This window comes from Rhinolophus sinicus, linkage group LG02, assembly GCF_036562045.2.
Source record: "Rhinolophus sinicus isolate RSC01 linkage group LG02, ASM3656204v1, whole genome shotgun sequence".
In the NCBI taxonomy this organism is placed as follows: Eukaryota; Metazoa; Chordata; class Mammalia; order Chiroptera; family Rhinolophidae; genus Rhinolophus; species Rhinolophus sinicus.
The window spans coordinates 5,630,130-5,643,454 of NC_133752.1; the positions used below are offsets into that span (position 1 = coordinate 5,630,130).

The following is a 13,325-nucleotide window of genomic DNA, read 5'->3' on the forward strand; positions in this document are numbered from 1 at the left end:
TTAACGTCTCACACATATTTCCAAATTTCTTAGCATTTCCATTGGGGTTTTAAAAAAATTTACATTTTAAGTAATTCAATTACTTTAATTATTATTTTTTAAACACGAGAGCTTTCTTTTGCAAGGGGTGGTAGCTGGGGATGAAAGAAGCACCCCAGTCAAAACAGGGTTGGGGTCTGCTCTCCCAGCTCAGCAGGGCCACTCCTGAAACTGAGTTTCTGTGACATTGCGCCATAAAATGAAGAGCATCAGACCTTCACTGCGTGGTTGATGGGAGGCTATCAAACAAGGACAGTGCCCGTGGGCCAAGGAATGTTCTAGATGCTTTCCTTTGTTCGTGGAATGTGACCCCAAACTAGCAAACATCATTGGGTGTAGGAAGGCAGACTTTAACAATAGCAACTTAGATTCAAATAATATTTATTGAACTCCTATATAATTTAGGCACTTCTCCGTGACATTTTCTATGAGGAGATTAAATGATTTTAAATTGAGCTAATTTGTTAAAATTCAGTAAGACATACATTATCTATTATGTATCTTAGTTAACTTAATTAGCCAGGCAGAATATCTTTGTTTTCTTTTGTCAGCATCCTTACGAGCTGTATCAGCCATTTGTGGGGGGTGCTCGCCTGTCCCCAGCCGTCCTGGGAAGCTGCCTGCTCAGCGTCCCTGACTCGTCGTCCTCCTGGCTCCCTGCGCTTGAGCCAAACTTGCTCCTTCCTGGTCCTCAGACTTTCTCTACTCCCTCCTTCTTTCAGGTGCTGTTCTCTCTTTCTGAAATGCCCCCTGTCTTCCTTCTCCTTCACGCTGACTCATGCTTCTCAGCTCAGTCACTTGTCGCTTCCTTAGAGAAACCGTCCCCGACCTCTGAGACTGGCATCTTCACAGCACTTGTCTGAGTTGTAGTTGTGCCTTTGTTATGGCTTGTAGCTTGTATTCATGTCTAATAAACCTGCTCCTCTGCCATCTCTCTAAGGCCGAGATTGCTGGGCTGGGCCTCCCCAGGGCATGGGTCAGTGCCTGGCCCACTGTGGCCCTCAGTGGACGTGCATGAATGTCCACACAAATAAAGGGCTCCAGGAAGTGCCTAAAGACCTATGATTCTCTCTCCATCTGGGATTTTGTGTGTAGCCTATTAATTGCAATACAAAGCATAGAAAATGTAGTGAGTTGTTTGGATATATTTTGTCACTGTAGCTAGAAAGATAATGGCATTCTTTCATCTTTAATTTTTTATTATTTCATAATTTCAAAATCATTAAATTATTGTATTAGTTCATGTATTTCATTCTTTTGTTGTTTTTCTATCCGGGTAGAATTTGATTCATAAATCTCTACCTGAACTCTGGTTTCTCTCAAGTTCCAGACATGGACATCTACCTATTTTCTGGCCCTTTCTCATTGGTTATCCTTCAGTGCATCAAGGCCCTTTCACGAGTAAGGTGCTCCAATGCCCACTTGCTTTCCAAACCAGCACCCTGGCCATCTCCCTCTCTATCTCTGCCATCTCACTAACTTGTTACCGGATCCTAACAATCTATCCCTAAGTGTCCCTCATTCTGTGCCTGCCTCTCTTCACTCCCAGGAGCAATACTCAGTTGCAGTTCTGCTCCCATCCTCTCCAGCCCAGCCTCTGGGCAAAGCCCTCTACCCACTTTGCTGGCCTCCTGGCCTCCACTTCACGCACTGAACTACAGCACGAACCCTACAGATCACTATCCGTCACCTCTCTGCTTGAGAAGCCTGAACTGCTTCAGGACTTCAACCTCATTATCAAAGCCGGTACTGCATAGGCCTTGGAGTTGTCACTGGCCTTAATTCTAGAAGTTTCTTCCTGTGCCTAATGAAGGGCTTTGAAGGCTGTAGCAAATGACTGCATGACATATAGTTTACGAGCAGTTCACGTCTCTCCATGTGATACGACCTCCTTGACCAAGTCAACTTATGTCACTCCGCCTCCAAGTACAAGATGTTTGTCTCTCACGAGGACTTTGAAAATATTGACCCCACCACCTGCTGTTTCTCCTGTGTTGCCATCGGGTTGACTGTCGAGATTGGAAGTACTTCTGCAGATAACACTGTCTTCCTTTTCTCAGCCTCTGAGATATGAACACCATACAGTAGCCTCGTCTTGAACAATAGGAGAAGTCACGCCACAAAGTGTGGTAGCACCAACTGTTTTAAAGGATCTCCTGAGACTCTAGTTTGAGTCCAGCCCAGCCAACATGATATCGTGCTCATCTGGACAGGCCTCTCTGAGCCACGACCACCATTCTGCCGTCTATCACTCTTTCTTTACACGCACCTCACCACAAACCTTAATTCGGGCACCCATTAGGTTTCTTGTTCCTTTATACAGTCCACAAAACTTTCTACTTCCTTATAAAGTCCATGGATTTTTTTCCTTCCTTATAAATCTAAGGGGTTTTCCCCCTCCCTGATGTGATTTATCAATTCTTCTATGATTATCAAGTCTGTTGTCTTAGTTTCTGTTACGCCCTCAGAAAGACAAGAATACACTGCTATGTTAGCAGGCTTACGAGATGCCACATTACCTTTTGTTTCATCCTTAAATATTGTGCCGTATGGTAGTTATCTACTCCTGCACATCAACATTATCACAAACTTAGAAGCTTAAACAACACGCACTATTATTATCTTACAGTTTTTGTGGGTCAAGAATTTAGGGAAGGCTTTCCTGGGTGCAATCAAGGTGTCAGCCTAGAGAGCTCGCCTGGCATGGGATCTGCTTCTAAGCTCACGTGATTGTTGGTGGGATGCAGATTTTTAGGGTCTGTTGGACCCAGAGCCTTGGTGTCCGTGGGCTGGAGGCTGCCCTCAGTTCCTTGCCACGGGGGCCTCCCTAACATGGCCTGTTTCCTCATCACAACACGCAAACCAGGGAGACAAGAGGAAAGGATGTAACCTTATGTTACAATCACGGAAAGGACATCCCGTCAATTTTGCCCTATCCTATGGTTTAGAAGCAGCAGCAGTCTCGCTCACAATTAAAGGGAAGGATGTGAGCCCCAGGAGATGAGATCATGGGGGGCACTTTTAGTGTCTGTCTGCCACACATACTGCTTACTCACTGTGGAAGTGTGAGTAGAGGTGACACTTAAGTAACATCCAGAAGGTTTTTTGCAAATCTACAAACCAAATCAGCTAGAATTTTTCTGCAGCCTATTTTTTTTAACCTTCTTTGACTCCTGAAAATGTCAGACCAATTTTCACAAGTTTTTCAGCTAATTCCAGAAGACTCCAGCAAGTACCAGAATAAACTGTTTCTCCAACTCTTCACTCTTGCATGTGAGAGGCCATTATGACCATTTTTTTTTTTTTTTTTTGGCAGCAGAGTGCTATACTTATAACTCCCTTAAAATAGCCACATCAGTCGTCAGAAACAACTTCTCCAAGTAAATTCCCATTTTCTTCTTTCAATTTGGTTCCTGAGCGACATGGGTGGTCTGTGCACACTTCCTTCAAGTTGTGTATTCCTGTACACAGCCTCTTCTCCACCTAGGAACTCTTTGCACTCTCCCTGACCACCTGAGCAAAGCTCCGTTTCTCGGGGATTTGACATACCATAGCCTGGATGCTGGCCACTTTTTATGTGCTTGCACTGAACCCAGAAAAACTGAAGGGCAGACCCAGGCTTCTTGCCAAAGTTTTTTATTTTTTTAAGTTTCAATTTGAGTGTATTTACAAAGGGCCCATCCTCTCAAGCTCATAAAGCCCATTCTCTCCATTCTATCTTACATTTTTTAAATTAGTTGACTGGCCCCTGAAGATTGGAGCTGCTAGCCCTCCCTAGAGTAACTTGAGAGGAATGTCCACTCATTAATGAGTTGACCACAATGAGATGTTCTAATGGTGTCCCTCACCTATTCACACCTTTGTGATGGTTAATTTTATGTGTCACCTTGGCGAGGCTATGGTGCCCCGGTGTTTTGTGTGACAGCCCTGTATCCTACGCCCCAAGGCCCATCCTGGATCCCTCTCCTCCTGTATCCTCTGCAACAGCTCCTGAAAGGCTCATGGGAACAAAGCCTTCTGAGACTCATGTCTTACTGAACTGAATTGAAATGGGGAAGCAGACCCTGGTGCCATCCTCAAGTCAAACAGTTATGGAGTAGCTGCCATGTGCTGAATATTGTATTAGGACTGAGGACGCAGTGAACCAGACACAAAAGTTCCTACCCTCACAGAGCTGGTGTCCATGTGAGAGGGAACCAAGCCAGTGAGCGGAGCTCAGCCCCTTGGCCATTGCTTCTTTTTTCCATAGCTTCCTACCTTCGTTTACTCCTGATTGACTGGCTACGCAGTTTCAGGACAGTCTACCTGACTCTGACCCGATTTTCCCTTAGAAACAGCTCTGACAGCTGCCTGGTGGACTTACACCTGGCCAGGAGGTAGCCCCTCACTGAACCCCCTTCAGGCTCCTGTGATACCTCCTCCAGCGTTTCCTGACTCAGACAGAAGCTCCAGCTTCTCTGTGGGACTAGATCAGGCTTCGATTTTCAAGGCTGGCCACCTGCATGGTCACCATGGGTGCGCACAGGTCTCCTAACTCTGTGTTGCTGTCATTCCCCTCACACAGAAGAGCCGCAGAGGAAATGTGGGTGCATGAGAAGGTCCGGAGATGGAGGCAGGAATCTCCTGAGGACGCTACTAATTCTTGTTTATTAAGGCAGAACATGGATCCACAATATGCTGGAATAGACCAGCTCTGCCTACGGGTAGCAGATGCAGAGTAGAGGGTGGCGTCTGAATTTAGCTTCTTCCTTTTCCTGAGTTATAGCTTTAAAGCTTCTCAGAGCATGGGGCTCGATGGAAAGGTGGATATCATCTGCTCGAACCTGTTAATTCTATAGATGAGAAAACTCGGGCCCAGAGAAGTGGAATAATCTGCCCACACTAAGCAGATGCTAACAGAGAACGTTCTGGGATAGTTCCTGGCTCCATGTGTGGAGCTCAACGCCCCTGTCATTTGGCCTTGGCGTCCCCAGAGTTTGTCTTCTAATTAAGCTTTTTTATGTGCATTCCAAATAAATTCTCCTTTTTCTTTGTATTCTTCTTGAGGAGAGAAGAAAGACAAAAGATAATCTAACTTAGAAAACAAGAAAGTCATCCTGAATCCTTTAAGTCCAGGTTTTAAGAAACCCCATAAAACTTCTTTCCTTTTTCCTTTTTTTTCCTCAATCTCTCTCTCTTTTTTTTTATTACAAGTTTCAGGTACACAACATTATGCTTTGATGTCTGTATACACTACAAATGATCACTCCCCAAATTCTAGTTACTCTCCATCATTATGCTTTCCTCTTTCTTTTATGTTTAAATTTTGATTCAGCAAAAGGAAACAAGTGAGCCAAAAAAAGAGAAGGCTTACATCTCATCGTTTCAAATGCTTTCTCCTTTCTTTTCTCTGTCTTGACTGTCAAGGGATGTCGCTTCTAAGAGATCATCTATGTACGTAATGAGCAAATACAATGACAACAGTGAATTACCCTTTTTATAGGTCCATAGATGTGTTCATAGTGGAATTTAATTTATAGATGGTCATGCCTGAAAGATTCTGGAAGTGTGATAGCAAACAATATGAAAAAAGCAATATGTGTATAAAAAAAAATCCCTCCAAACAGAAACTTGATTTGTGCCTGGTTAGTACACACCCAGTAAAAACCCAAGAGGAAGAGGGGCATAAATGGCCTTCCCCTGTGGTCTGCAGGAACTCAGGGAGGGGCCTCACACTCACATGCAGGAGGGGCTTCCAGAGAATGAGCCCCGCAACACAATATCCTTTTCTCAATCTCCTGGTCCAACACTTTCTGCCTCCAGAGGGTCCAAAGAAAGGACGGGAAATGAAGGCAGGGAGAGGAGAAAGCTGGCACATTATAGAACCTTCCCTGACTGGGTTCGGCTCCACCTTCTCTCCCCTGGGAATCTCTAGTACTTTCTGCAGTTGTCTCTCCAATTCCAGTCACATCATTCCTCATTCTCTCCAAATCATCCGCCATGTTGCAGCCGCGGTCCCCATTCTATAATCTGGTGTTTCCACTGCGTACAGTTATAGTCTGTGTCCTGACCCTGGTCTGGTCCCTGACCCTCTCCCCGAGGTTCTCTCTCTACAGCCCCCATTTTGCACCCCAATGACAGTCATCATGAGCAACTGGCCTGTCCCAGGTGGAGCCTGGTCCCTCATGTCTCTTTCTGTAAGTAGAGAAAGAAGCATAACAATGTCCTCCCACACCCCCAGATTTCTACAATGCAGAGGTCCATGAATTAACACCTAATGCAAGCTTTCTTGTTTCAGACACATCATGTTTTATCCTCCCAGCAACTGAGTGTTGAGAGCGCTCAAGTGACCTACTCACACCCCGCAGTGAAAAACTGACATTACTGTACGAGTATTTCCATATTCCCACCTCTTAGTACAGGGCCCCACTCACAGGAAGGGCTCCACGCTGAGTGGTGTGACGTGATGAAGCTGAGATTCACACCAGATCTGTGCAACATCATGGTCCGAGGGAGAAGCAGAAGTTTGAAATCAGTCCCTAAAACTAGGGGTAATGGACAAACGGACTGAAGATCCTACTAGGTGTCAACCACTCTTCTCAATTATTCCTGTTGATACATTTTCTTTACAGGCAGAGAAAGAGAGCCCAGAGAGGCCCAATACATTGCTCATGAATGCCTGAGCTGGGATTCGATATCAGGCCCAATATCTGATTCAATGACCATTTCTTTCTACTGCATCATAGTGGGTGCCATGGAAATGGAGAGTGGCTAGGATCCCAGACTCACCCCAGGGGTTAGGTGCTGTCCTTTGTACCCAGTGGCTTTCCCACCCTGATGAGCTCTAAGCTGCAACAGAATTATCTTTACACATTGTCTGGCAACATTGGTCTTCAAAGCACTGATCAAAAAATAATCAAAGCCGGAGAGCTAATCATTATAACACGTCCTCTCTACTGTGCTTCCCGGGGACTCTATAATAGCATCATTTGGCAGTGAGGATGTTGAGATTTTGCTATATTTTGAGAGCATTGTGAGAATTAAATGAGATAATGGGTGTAGACTGCTTAGAACAGTGCTTGGAATGAAGTTGTCAATAAACATTTGGGCTGAAAACCTTTATCACAATTAATTCAACAACACATTTTCTTCCCCCTGGAGTTCACAGCATGGGCCAGGAATTTTTCTCTGTGGTGGGATACATCAGGGAACAAAACAGATTCTGCCTGGAACAAAACAGAAAAGGACCCCTGTCCTTGGGGAGGAGAAGGCTGACAGAGAGGCTTGCAGGCAGGGGAGACTACTCCGTGCGCTGGGCAAGGTGGGCCTCCCTGAGCTGGTGAGAGCTGGGAGAAGGCGCTGCAGGGCCAGCTATGGGGCATCTGCTGGGAAAGCACCCAGGCCCAGGGACAGGGGGGCAAAAGCGGGCAAGTAGGAGCACGGCTAGGGAGCTGAGTTAAGGGGAGGAGCCCGGCACGGCTGAACAGGACTGAGTTCAGGGATGGATTTGGAAGGTGATCCAAGGGCTTCTGGGGGCTGGTGGTGGTGGTGGTGGTGAAGGCAGGTGGGGTGAGGCACTGCAGTCATTGGGAGGCCTTAGACTTAGGCTCCAAAGAAACATGAAGCCATGGCAGTGTCTTGGGTGGACAGACACACTGGTATCAGCCGTGTCCCCATAGGATCTCTCTGACTGCTTGGTGGAGAATAAAAGGACCGTTGGGGATAAGACAGAAGCAGGAAGACCTTGTGGAAAGCTATTGTAGTAACCCAGTCAGGAATTCATGCTGGCCGGGACCTGGGACCTCGGGGTGGAGGCAGAGAGGCCACCAGGGGAGGTGTTATTATCCTGTGACAATGGCTGGGACTCTGTAGCAGTCTCCTACTTCACCTCTCCCAAACCCACCTACAGAATTAATGTGTTCTTAATGTTGATTCCCCTGGAAACCATCAAAAGTTAAAGAAGATGTGATATTTATACACAATGGAACATTACTTAGCCGTAAAAAGACTGAAATCTTGTCATTTGCGACAACACAGATGGACCTAGAGGGTATTACGCTAAGTGAAATAAGTCAGATACAGAAAGACAAATACCATATGATTCCACTTATATGTGGAATCTAAAAAACAAAACAAAACAAATCACAATAGAAACAGACTCATAGATATACAGAGAACAAACAGATAATTGCCAGAGGAGAGGGGTATGGGGGGATGGGCCGAAAAGGTGCAGGGGAATAAGAGGTGCAAACTTCCAGCTATAAAGTAAATAAGTCACAGAGATATAATGTACAGCACAGGGAATACAGTCAGTAATATCATAATAACTGTACGGTGACAGATGGTTACTAGACATCATAGCAATCACTCCGCAAGCTATAATAACGTGGAATCACTATGCTGTACACCTTTCACTAATATAATATTGTACACCTGACACTAATATAATAGTGTATGCCAACTATACTTTAATAGTAATAAAAAAGTCAGTTTCCCAACGTTTCACGTTTCCCCCGTTCCATCTTGCATTGTTTATGTAATTACTTGGCTTTGTCTGTGATGGTCTATTGTACCTGCCTCACAGACGTGGTTGCACTTAGGATTCCAGAGGAAGCAGAGAGCCCTGGGGTTGACCAAGGGCCCTGAATGTCCAGGCCACCTTCAGTGGCAGCTGCCACCATGGCTGGAGAATGAGAGGGCAAAGCTAGTGGTTCTCAGCCAGCTTCTGCCTCACGCTCTGCTTGCTATCTCCAGACCTTGATTTCTCCAGCTGTAAAATAAGTTGAGCACTGAGATTCTTCTGGCTCAAATTTCAGTGGGTTCAGTGATTAAGTTTTCTCCCCGGCAGATGCCTGGGTGACGTGTCTGCAGGGGCCTGGTGGTAGGGGATTTTTTTGTGGCCTAGTAGACATCCTGGGTGTGTGGGACCTAGCACATTGGTGAGTGTGTCAGATAATGAAACATGCTATCATTATAGAGAAGCCAGGTACTCTGGGTTCTGAGGTTCATCCACGTAGGGTCCTAGAGCTGCGGTGTCTTCTTCTGTTCTGCAAACATTTCTGATGCCCTTGTGTCCTCAGGAATTCCCTTCGTAGACTCCTGTTTGGCATAGAGCTCTTGTTTTTTAGAAGGGTGACTACCATGGGAGTTACGAGCATGGGTTCTGGACTCAGCTATGGGGCTGTGTCTGGTTTCCAGCCCAGGCAGTCCACTTCCATGCTAGTCAAAGCGTGGTCCCTGGAGAAGCAGCACCACCTGTGAGCTGGTTAGAAATGCAGACTCCTCAGCCCCACACACATGGAATCATTGTAACAAGAGGCCACGGGATCTGTGTGCACTTCACGGGAAAGAGGTTTAGTGTGACGTTGGGTGAGTGACTCTGACCTTCATTTTCTCTGGCTGCCAAATGCAGCCAATAAGAACACTCTTCTTAGCGCTGTTGTGAGAGTCCAATGAGTTCACACATGAAAAGCTTTGTGGCTTACTATTGCTTCTTCTGAGTGACCACTCTGCTCATCAGAGAGGTCATTGGGTCACTGTTAGTTCTGGGTGAAATCATGGCAAACATTGGATGAGTGGGTGGGGGCCCATGCTGTCCTCCATGCACCCACCCCACGTATAGAACCCCAGGATGCAGGGTGGGGCAGACGAGGGTGCGAGCTCGTACTTGCTGAGCAGGCATACCATCCAGTCAGTGCCGGTCACTTTGCCAGGCCTCACACCATCACTGTGATGGCGGGATGACCGTCTCCACTTGACAAAGAAGAAAATGAGGCTCATGGTCACATGCCTGTCCCAAGGTCACATGCCTGTCCCAAGGTCAGCTAGTAACTGGCAGTGTTCAAGAAAGCTTGGGGTTTATTGACCAGAAAGGCAGTGATGACAGAGACCTTCAGCATCAGCCCTGCAAGGGGAGGAAGAAAGCAAGTACGGTCCAGCCCGGCTCAGCAGTGGTGGCTGGAGCAGCTCAAACTGCCCGGCGGAGCTGGTGGTTACTATGTCAGAAGTCTGACAGCCGGTGGTTACACATGAAGTTATAGAAAATTACAGTTGAATACCATGTATTAAAAACCAAGACCATAAACACTCAAAACGCATCCCTTCCAATTATTTCACTGCACTTGGCTATTATCTGCGGTCTGGAGGCTACTATGTACATCTGTAGTAGCTGGATGCTGGAAATAACCCACTGTGTGTTCTCCCCACCTCCTCATTCAAAGGCAATACTTCACACTGCTGTTGGCTTTGACCTCAGTGGGGGCATTTACACCACAGAAGTTGGCACATGCTACAGATCAGGGGTTGATTTTTTTTTTTTTTCTTTGTTGATAGATTAACTCAAGAAAATGATGGCAGCATGCTAATAAAGCAGATTTAATTTAAAACTGTCGTGTCTGTGGCTGTAGCCTTGAGAATAGCACAAAAACTGAGGAGACATTTTTCCAGTATCTAAAACTATTTTCTGATTCAGCGAAGGAATTGCTCGCTTCACTGACGAACCAGTGAGGTTCTGCCATACCCCGCTGTTGTTTTACTTCTGTTTTACTCATTAATAGAAAGGACTACACTCATTTGTCAATTGCAACCATAGGTTGACTAGAAATATGAGCGTTCAGCAAAAATCCATAAAATCGTCCGTGAGAATCAACAGGCCACATGGAAATTTACAACAAAGAATACTGTATATTTCATTATTACTTCTAAAGGATATACTATGCATCCTTTGTATCTGTAAAATTTATAACAAACTTGTGTACATATATATGCATATACATATATTTTTTTCAGAGAGCTGTTTGCTAAATATTTATAAGGTTTACCAGACCCCTGGCTAACCCACTCTGAACCGTTGCCATGTATGGTGTCTTATGGCAGAATGAGGTCAACTTAGGTGCCAGAGATAGCTGGTATATGGCACATCTGTGACTGGACCCTGGGTTACTGACCTAGGGCAGTGATTTTACTGCCGAGAGTCACATGTTTCTCATCTCTAAAGTGGGAACAGTAATAACATCTTAGTAGATGTGAGGAGAGGCCAGGTGCCCAGTAAAGGTTAATTCTATTTACCTTTCAAGCATAGGAACACAAAAAGAACACAATCCCAAAAAATTGTGCTGCCTTCCTCCCTCCCATGCCTCTTTATCCTCTCCCTAGCGTGCTGGTGACCTCAATAAGTGTCCCTCTGTTTTCCAAGATCAACCTTCCAGCAGCTGTTGTTTGTGGCTGGAGGAGCTGTAAACCAAGGATTAATCCACGTTCAAAGATCCTTTTCTCTTTCCCCACAAAAAATCTTTGTCAAAAGGATTGATGCGAGCAAAAGAGGAGAAAAGATCCAAATCCCCTACCAACTACAACGTACTGAGTAATCGTGAGGTGTGGGCTTTTTGTCAGTGGGACTGCCGGCGGCTGAAGGCTAGAGGCTGCTCATTTGCAATTACCTTTCTCCATTCGTTTTTCTGTGCGAGGCACTTAGTAGGGTCCCCAACACTCCCATAATTTAAATTATCATTAGATAATAGTCGACATTTGCTCAGAACTTTAAAAATAAAGAATTTAACGTGTGATTCATGAGCCAAGCCCAGCATCTGAAGCTTATGGTTTGATTTTCCAGTAACTCCTCGTGGGTGATTTTGCTTTCCCTGAACCATAGAGAACCAGAAAAGAGAGAAAGAGGGCAGGCTCACTGTGTGGTTTGAACCTTTCACATCTGTCCAATGTATGTGCAACCAGGAGCAGAAGAATCGCTTTTGCTTCTGTTTTCAATCCTGGGCTATGTTCCTTATGTTACAATCACTAGCATTTTAGTTGTGAAGGAAAGAATCAATGAGTTTATACCAAAAAGTCGAGATTCCGGAGACAGTGTCTTAGAAAGTTAAACACATATTTACCATACGGCCGAGTAATTCTACACTTAGGGATCCACCCAACAGAAATGAAGATATATATCCACATGGAGACTTGCACAGGAATGCTCTTAGCAGTACTTACTATTCATTCGAGCCCAAAGTGGAAATCAACTTAAATGTCCATCAATCAATGAATGGATGGACAGTGTAGGTGCATTCATGCAATGGAATACTATTTAGCAATAAAAAGGAATGAACTATGACACATGTTACAACTTAGACAAGCCTCCAAACCATGCTCATTGAAAGGAGCCAGACACAAGAGAGCACATTTTGTATGAATCCATGTATATGAAATGTCCAGAAAAGGCAAATCTATAGAGACAGAAAGCAGATTACTGAGTGCCTGGGGCAGACTGGGATTCCCAGTAAGTGGGTATGAGGAATCCTATCGAGATGGTGGAAATGTTCTAAGTTGGTTTGTGGTGTCAGTTACATACACAACCTGGTAAATGTACTAAAAAGCAACAACAACATAAAATTGTACAGTTGAAATGGGCGAATTACATGACATCTAAAGAATGCCTAAATCAATTTGTTTGTAGAAAAGGTCCAGGAGAAAATTACATATTGTCAGCATCATTCGTTACTTGATCAGTCATCAGTGAACGTCCCAGGCTCCATCCTTGCCCGCAGAAAAGCCACGAGTAGCTCAGTGCTGTACACCAGCTCTCCCCTCACCGAAACCCATAGTGGGCAGCCCTTCCACAGCTGTACCTGCAGGGGGCCAGCACCCATGCCCCGAGCTGAGCTGTCATTCATTCTAACAGTGTCCAGCTTTCCAAGCTACATTAGAGTTACGTACAGTAATCACCTGTTAGGAAAATAAATTCCCTCTGGTTTCAGGAGCTTTGTGTTTTTAAAGCCGGCCAGACTCCTGAGCTGCTGCCTGCAAACCAGGAATAGGCATCAGTGGGAGACAGATGGAGTCTTTGGGACCGTGTTTGGGTAATAATGATGTGGTCAATAGCTTGTTGGAAATAAAATTAAATGTTATGAGCTACCATCCTTCTCAGGCTGCTCTCCATGTGACAATGGCCTCACTAATTGGTTATCAGAATTATCTTCACTTCTGAAGGAAACAGGCATGTGGGGGTGGAGTGTTAACCATAAAAGGAAAGGAAAGAAAACGACAGGAAAGAGGATGGTCAGTATTACAAATGGGTTGGCGTGGAATTCCATGATCCTCAAAAACCAAAAAATAAACCCAAAACAAATAAACACATGCACAAATGAAAAAGATGTCTGGCAGGAATGTGCTGTGTGCTTTGCATGGAGAGTCTCAGGTCATCCTCCCAGACTAGTGGTGTCCCTATCCCCATTTTGCAGATGAAGAAACTGAGGCAAAGGGCGGTGAAACACCCTGCCCTGTGAGGGATAAGTGCGCGCTGGGCTCAAGGC

General features: G+C 45.2%; 1 protein-coding gene across 3 annotated transcripts in view; it reads right to left on the reverse strand.

Annotated features, from left to right (window-relative positions):
* CLNK (cytokine dependent hematopoietic cell linker) overlaps positions 1-13,325 on the reverse strand; it is a 159,861-nt gene that overhangs the window by 75,070 nt on the left and 71,466 nt on the right. The window lies entirely within an intron of this gene.